The following is an 8651-nucleotide window of genomic DNA, read 5'->3' on the forward strand; positions in this document are numbered from 1 at the left end:
TAATAATGGGAAAATATTTATAAAGTAAAGTCTCAGAAGGGTCACCACTCAGAGTCTACTTAGGACCTCCTGAACCCAATAGCAATGAACCTCAAATAACTTCATCGAAAATGGACAATGGATCTATAGACATCAAAGAAGAAGCCATACAAGTGTTGAGTAATAAACGTTGCTACACACCAAGAAAATGAAAATCAAAACCACATTGCAATGTCATTTCACTCTATCAAGAATGGCTGGGATGAGAAAGTCTACCAATAACAAGTGTTGATGAGGATGAAGAGGAAACGGAACCCTTACACATGACTGATGGGAATGTAAATGAGCTCAGCCATCATTGGAAACAGTGTAGAAGTGCTTCCCCAGCCCCCAAGTAAAAATGGAAGCGAGCCATAGTAGAGTGTGCCTATAATCACATCAGGGAATCAGAGGTGGAGGTTATTCTGCTAAGTTCTAGAACTACAGAGAACAACACATCACCAACCAACCAGCAAGCAACAACAAGAAAACAATGACATCAGTTCACCATGGAGGGATCTTCACTTCCATGTCTACTTCAATCTTATTCTCAGTAGCCAAGAAGAGAACCAGCTTCCATGCTCGTGCAAGCACAGAAATCTCTTCCATCGTCCCTTTAGTTCTCAGTTCTTTATCTGCTTTTGTCAGTGTCCTAACATGATTTTATTTGTCTGTTGACCTTTTAGGATTCTAACATTTTATGTTAAAAGTTAAGTTTATATGTAGGTAATGTACAGCATAATGGATCAACACGGCTCAAACATTTTTGATTAGGTACTAGTTCTTCTTTTTAACAACCAAAGTTCTTTTATTAACAGTAAGTAGTCTTGGCTGTCCCTTCTGCCCCTAGCACACTAGAACTTCCAGCCCTTGGAACATAAAAGGGTTTGGTTTGGCTGTGTGGGGTTCCTGGGGCCTTGCCGAAATGTTGGTATACCTCTTCACCCTTCTGAGGACCAGACAGGAGCACACTGCCTTGGCTCTTGGGAGACTCCAGGGCCAGCTTCAGCCCTGGGCTGAGGTAAGGGCTGAGGACCTTACCTTCAGCCTTGAGGCCCTGCTGCTCACCTGCAGTGCACATACCTTCACCTTGGGCACTTCCAGCGTCCACACATCATCTATGACCATCCCCACAACCACAGTGGTTTTATTCTCTCAGCCAGGAAGCTTCATCTTTTGGATCATTCTGGACAGGGACAGAGGTAGATGGTTAGTGCCAGTCATCAATAACCTTTTCAGCACAAACTGATTGAAGGTGGAGTTGATCTGTTTGGACCTGGCGAGCAGGAGGCACCATCATGGGTGCTGACATTCTCCACAACAAGGATGGGAAGGTCTGGTGCAAGGAGCCCAAGAGCCAGGGCATCTGCCCGAGGCTGCTAGTCAAGCTGTATAGGTACTATTTTTTTAGGTTTGAAAAAAACCCTTCCAGTATGGAAGTGGTGCCTATGAAAGTCCTTACCTGGCTTGCCGTCAGTCAGTGCATAGTCCATATTTCTTTATCTCTTCTCACTGTATCCTTGAAATACTCAAATGCAAGCAGAGATGGGTATATACATACATATTTCATTCTTCTTTATAAAGTTCAGTGTTTCCAATTTTTTATGTATAGGCATTATTTGCATGTGTAAGGGCATGTGTGTGCATATATATGTGTGTGGAAGCCCAAGGTCGATGCCAGGAATTATTATCAATAACTCTTTCAATCAAACCCAGAAGCCCCAGTATGACTAGTCTGCCTATTTGGCTAGCTTGAGCGTCCTGTTTCTATCTTCCTGGAATCATAGGTGAGATTCCCAGTCTCCCCTATGTTTATGTGAGTTTATGTTGAACTTTGGTCCTCGTGCTTACAAGGCCTGCATTTTAACTGTTGAGCTATCTCCCTAGTCCAGAGTTTGTTTCTTCCTTAATTTTTGTTTATTTACGTAATTGTAATGGTGTGTCTCACATGTCTTCCTATATGACCGTCTGAGGGGTAAGTGGATGTATCAGAAAGACACAGTGGCCTTGATTCTTTTTTTCTGCTACTGACCATGCTAAAGGGGAACATGTCCTACTTATACAGTTTGGTCTACATGGGTGTTATCTGTATAATAAAGTCCTATAACTGAGATTGCCAGATAGGAAATTGGAAATTTGACAACTGTGGTAAATGGCTTGGCATGGGCAAGGTGCACACAAGTCAACAGAGTAGATGTGCTGTTCCTTCAGCATCAGTGGCCTGCCACGTTTAAATGCCAGGTGAGTTGTCTCATTCCCCTCACACATCAGCATAGCTTTAGTTTTCAACTTTGTTTGCATCAAGGACCTCTGCACAAGGTTTAGAATATTGCTTTTTTTTATTATGAATTTATGAGCTATTTATATATGACAGACACCAGGTCTGTGATTTCTTAAGCCTTTTTTATTTTTCTTTCGTATTTTGGCTTTTCAAAGTGTGTGGTAGAATTTGCTAACTTTCCCTTTATGGCTTTGGATTTTGGTAGCTTTATGGGAAGGCTTCATCTGTGTGCATCTGTAGAGCAATTCAACCATGTTCGCTTTTGGTAACTGTGGTTTGAGGAACACTGAGACGCCCTTGAATCAAATTTTCCCTCCTCCCAGCCAGTGACTCCTCATCCCAGTAAAATGTAGGGACTTACGTTTTACTCACTGATATATGCTGCTGTGTTGCTTGGGATTCTTTTTAGACTTCTTCTGTTTTGTTGACTTACGTGGCTACTTTTAAATTTATGATATTTTATTTTCATGGTGCTCTATAAACAAAGCAGTTTTTGTGAGCTGTTATGATTTGAATAGATACGGCCCCCATGGACTCGTGCGTTTGAATGCTTGTCCATAAGGAGTAGCATTATTAGGAAGTATGGCCTTGTTGGAGGAAGTGTGCCACTATGGGGGTGGCCTTGAAGGTCTCCTAGTTCAAGCTATGCCCACTGTGACACACAGTCTGCTTCTGCTGTCTTAGATTAAGATGTAGAACTCTTGGCACCTTCTCCAGCACCATGTCTGCCTGGATGCTGCCTGGCATCCCACAGTGATGATAATGGCTGATAGTGTAAGCCAGCCCCAAAGAAATGTCCTCTGTAAGAGTTGTCTTAGTCATGGTGTCTCTTCACAGTGGGAAACCCTAGCGAAGACACAAGCCTATCTTGTAAGTGCTGGAATATGCTCATATACATGCATGCATATATATATGATATATGTATGATTACACTGCATAATAATTCATTAAAACACTTTAGAATATTGCAGAATAGGTTCATCATCCTGAGAAGGAATAGGTATAGTAGCCATGTTGGGAAATAATGAAACATTTTCTTATGCCCAGTATTTGACAGTATTTATAAATCTATGGCACCTGGTGCATGGAAGAGTTTAATCATAGAATGAAAATCTTATAAGATACAGGCCAGTGACGTGATTCAGTGGGTAAGGTGCTTGCCTCAAGCTTGATGTCCTGAGTTTGAGCCCCAGGACCCACGTGATGGAAGGAGAGAACCAGAGAGGGAGGTGAGTAGAAAAGAGACAGGGGACCAACTTGGAAGGTGGGTGCCCAGGACTTCATGATGATCTGATGTGGAAGTGACTGAGCCAAACAAAAGTATATAAAAAGCATCAGAGCCCAAACAGTACACCAGAACAAGAACAAAACTTCCAAATTTCCCAGAACTGCCTGCAAAGATTGAGGGATGTAGGTTTGGGGCTGTCTAGCTTCTTTTGTATGCATTGTTTTAAAATCCTCTGAGGGCTGGAGAAATGGTTCAGCGGTTGGGAACACTGGCTGCTCTTCCAGAGGACCCAGGTTCAATTCCCAGCACCCTCATGGCAGCTCACAACTGTCTGTGACTCCTGTTCAGTAAATGAATGCAGGCGAAACACCAATGCACATAAAACAAAACTAAATAAATCTTTAGAAAGTTCTTTGATAGCTCACATGGGGAGAATGCTTGTGTATTGTGACTACTGAGCCACTGACAGGCATTTTGTGATTTATTCTCATTATGGTCCTATGAAGTGGAGGAGGGTTTATTTATTTTTCAGATATGTAAATGAGGTGCAGTGAGCTTGTCACCTCATATAAAATCCCATGCTTAGAGGCGGCCATTGTCCTCTAGGTTTGGAGCTTTAAGCATTTTCATTTGTGTTCTTAATTCCATTTTTGGATCCCTCTGCCTCTAACCTAGTGTTTCTGTTTTGTTTTATTTTGTTTTGTTGTTTTTCTTTCTTTCCCTTCTGTTACTGTGATAGACTATCTCAGCAAAAGCAACTCAGGGAGGAAGGGTTTCCCCTAGCTCCAGTTCCTCAGTGACAGAGTCTATCATGTTAGGGAGACAGGGACGCAGGAGTGTGAGGTTTCCCAGCAGCCACAGTGCAGAGAGATAACAGGAAGTAGCAGGGTCCAGCGATAAAATCTCACAATGCCTCCCTTGCCCCCACCCCACTGGGTTCCAGTTCACATTCACCCTTTCATAGTTGATGTAGGAAGAACTGATTTTTGCTGTTGTTGCTGTTGAGGAGAGGGTTTGTCTATGTAGCCCTGGATGTTCCAGAACTTGCTATGTAGAGCAGTCTGGTCTTGAGTTTACAGAAATCTGCCTGTCTTTCCTTCCCACAATGCCCTGATGCATATTGATTTTGATCCTTGTAATGTTATAGAACTTGTTAGTTCCATATTTTGTGTATGTGAGTGGTGAGACATTGACTCTTCCTCCACATTGCTTATGCATATGTGTCTATGTGTATGCATGCATGTACATGGAGGAAGTCTGGAATGTTTTCGAGTGCTCAGAAGCGGAGCTGCCCTCAGCTAGAGCTCCAGAACTTTCTGTGCCCTGATTTTCTCTGGTTGGAGAGCCCTGTGGACACGGTGCAGCATGACCCTTGAGTAGATGACCTTTGTCTCATGGCACTTATGTGGCCCAGGCATCTTAGCCAACGGTGGCTCCTCCAACCAGGGACAGATCTGAAGAGCTACTGTTGAGCTTCTTTTCATGGTAAAAAAGTAAGTTAGTTCTCCCCTTCATTAAGCGATGGCTCTTTGAAACCCAGGGTTGACACCATCTTTCAAATACTTCTCTGTTCTTTCCCAACTGCACTTCACTTTCTCTACATTTTTATAATTTGCTTTTGAGACATGTTTTCAATTTTACGGATTATTGAACTGCCAGCATTATTTTCCTACCATTCTGGAATCTGACGTAGCCCAGGGCTTCCTGTGGTCAGTCCTTGGTCTTCACCCTCAGCTGGACAGAATACAAACAAGAGGACCGCACCGAGCAGCAGTGAGGAGGTATTCTCAGACACTGGCTCTCCCTCTATGTTCCCAGCTTCTGGATCCTAATGCATCTTGTGAATGCGTTGTCATATATTGTGTGCAGTTTGGGTTCTGTCTCACATGGAAGCAGCCTCTACATTCAAGTCAGCAGAGAGGGAAACCAATAATCATCATCCTTCTCTTCAGACACAGTGTTCTGGATCTGGGATTCCTAAGGTCGAGGAAACATAAGATCAGAAGCCAAAAATCACAGTAAGGGAGACAGCTTAGTAATCTGGCGTCCTGCCTGTGTCTAAGATCTGTCCCTGAGTTCATGATTGTCCAAGCACATGATTGGTGTTCTGAGTTCCTTCTGACCATGTATGCCTCTGACTCTGTGCTCATAAACTTGTATGCAGAGGCATGCAGTGTCTTTACTCTCTCTTACATAGTCCCTCAGACTCTGAAGTCTGCTTCCTCCAGGACTTGACATGTGTTTTGTAATAGATGATTAACTCTCCAGATAGCATCTCTTTGTTCCTAATAAATATTACAAACAGAAAAATATAATATTCTTTATTTTATTTTAAACTAAGATACACTTTTGTAAAGTTTGGCAAAACGAATCTGCCTTCTTCAAGTCCATGGATAGCACTGTCTACTTTACCTGTGTTTTATGCACAACTTTCTGCATTTTGCTAAAATGGGTTTTGTTACATTAGAAAGTGCCTGCAGCCTTTGGACTCTTCTCTAGGTTCTCTTGAGGCAGTAGCCACAAGCACATATTGTAAGTATAGTTCAGAGAGAATACTTAGTGTTCAAAATGATGTTTTATAAATGTGTTTTCAATAATTTAAAAACACTCTATAGATCTTGAGTGTTGTCGGTAGATAGCAGGAAAAGTTGTATGCAACTCATGCATATTTCAAGAGAGAAGTGTTCTGTGGCTTGCATGCCCAAACTGCATGGAAGGAAGAGTCCTCGTTACTTACGTTCATCATTATTTTATTTATTTTATTTTAATGTTGTTCTGAGGAGAAGTTTCACCATGTTGCCCCTGGCTGTCATGGACTTTGCTTGGTAGATCAGGAAGGCCTTGAACCCACACAGATCTGCCTGCTGGAATTAAAGGCTTGTGCCACCATGCCTGGCCTATTGTTAGGATTCTAAGCTATTTCTTTGTAAAAATTAATTTGTGTGTTTTCATGTGCATGCACACGAGCATCATGGTGCATATATGGTCAGGAAGCAACTTGCCAGAATCAATTCTTTCCTTCTACCATGTGGGCCCTGGGGCACTGTTACTTCTTAGAATGCACCTTTACCTGCTGAGCCATCTCCCCAGACTGGACTCTCCATGGCTCCTTGGACCTTGGCTGCCTGGTGAAGACTGTCACTGAGGCTAGGCATGGTGGGTCCTAACTCTTTCCACATAAATTTCTCCGGGCCCTGTGTACCATCTTTCCTCTCCCATGCCCTGCTTCTTCCCAGGTAAAGGCCTTTTCAGTTTTCTTCCTGTCTTGGCCAGTATTCTATTGTTGTGAAGAGACACCATGACCACAGCAACTCCTATACAGGAAAACATTTAACTGGGCCTGGCTTACAGTTTCAGAGGTTTAGTTCATTATTGTGGAGACAGGAAGCATGGCAGCATGCATGCAGACCTGGTGCTGGAGGGGTAGCTGAAAACCCTACATCGGGATTGGCAGGCAGCAGGAAGAGAGAGTGTTAGCATTCTGTACAAGCTCCACCCCACAGTTGCCTGGCAACAGCCACTAGTAGGCCTGGCCCACTATAAAAGGGCATGTTTGCTCCCTCCTCTCTCTTACTCCTGTTTCCTGCTTGCTTCTCTCTTGCTCCCTTGGGCTCTTCTCTCCCCTCTCCATTCCTCCCCCACCACGTGGTCGTGCCCGGCCTCTACCTCTCTACTCTTTGCTTCTCTCTGCCTTTCTCTGCCTCTACTACCCTCTTAACCCCCATCCCCATGCCTTGAATGAACTCTATTCTATACTATACTGCCATGTGGCTGGTTCCTCAGGGGGAAGGGATGCCTCTGCATGGGCCTGCTGAGGCACCCCCTTCCCCCACACCTCACCACACCCCCTAGAACATATTCTTATAGATCTTTATCTTTTTATAATCACAACAGAGAGTGTCACTCTCTAGAGGCCCTTGAAACCTCAAAGCCACCCTGAGTGACACATTTCCTTTACCAAGGCCATACCTTCTAATCATGCCACTCCCCCACGGCTAAGCATTCACATATAGGAGTCTATGGTGACCATTCCTGTTCAAATCTCTTTCTCCCAGGGATGCTTTCTCCCCTCCGTATGTCATACTCTTTCTCAAGCCTGTCTCTGCCAATTCATGCAGATTCCACACGTGCTGAATAAATATATGGATAAGTAAACTATGTATGTGTCTTGTAGAACCACAAGCCATGCTTCTTTTCTGTCTTCCTAAAATGGTTAAAACTTATGAAAAGCACGGTAAGCAACAACCAGACAAAGTGAATTGCCGCTGGCACTGGGCACCTGCTGATGTTAGTGTCAAATACTCCAAGGGTGTGAGTGGTGTGTTTTAAGATAAATTCTCCAGTGGAATTTCTAGAAAAGAGAGTCTCCATTCTTTTCCCTCTTTCCTTGTCTCTCTGTGTGGTGTACTGAATGCATTTGTGTAGGTGGGCAGGTGTGAATGGCTAAGGAGGATAGCCAGTGTCTCTCCTGTTACTCTCCACTTCAAACTGGTTCTCTCACTGACTCTAGAGTTGCCAGTCAGCAGTTCCCAGCAGACCACCTGCCTCTACCCCCATCTACACCTCTGGAATGACAAGCACATATGCATTAAGTGAGTGCTGGGGATTTGAACTCAGGTCCTCATGCTTGCTGAGCAACTACTCTTATCCACTAAGCCATCTCCCCAGTCTTTAGAAAAGTGATTTTAAGATTTGTGTAGAAATATGGCTGCCTAAATAAGAACTGCATAATGAGAGAGTCAGTTGGTATGCCATTGCACACGGGGCAGTTTCACAAGGTCCCACCCACGCCTAGGCTAAAAGATACAGGCACTCAAGGAGTCTTGAGAAAGAGTCAGTTTTCTTTAGATACAAGTACCCTGATAGATTATCCAATCCTAAATGGTCATCCCCAAAATATATGCATATATGACTAATATTATATGAAATCAGAATGTGTGTATGTGTGTGTGTGTGTCTGTGTATAACAGTAACAACTGAAAGAGAGGTTATGCATTTATGAAGGTGTTGGAAGGACACAGAGGAAATATTGCGGTAAGGACAAGGAGTGTAGATAGTGTAAATAGAATATCCATGTATGAATTTCTCAAAAAGTAAATTAGAAACAAAACAAAAACTATTGGT

General features: G+C 43.3%; 1 pseudogene; it reads right to left on the bottom strand.

The window, feature by feature from the left end:
- Positions 1-788: 788 nt before the first annotated feature.
- Positions 789-1308, bottom strand: LOC127678168 (60S ribosomal protein L18-like; annotated as a pseudogene).
- Positions 1309-8651: the final 7343 nt, after the last annotated feature.

Source organism: Apodemus sylvaticus, chromosome 2, assembly GCF_947179515.1.
Source record: "Apodemus sylvaticus chromosome 2, mApoSyl1.1, whole genome shotgun sequence".
NCBI classification, from domain to species: Eukaryota; Metazoa; Chordata; class Mammalia; order Rodentia; family Muridae; genus Apodemus; species Apodemus sylvaticus.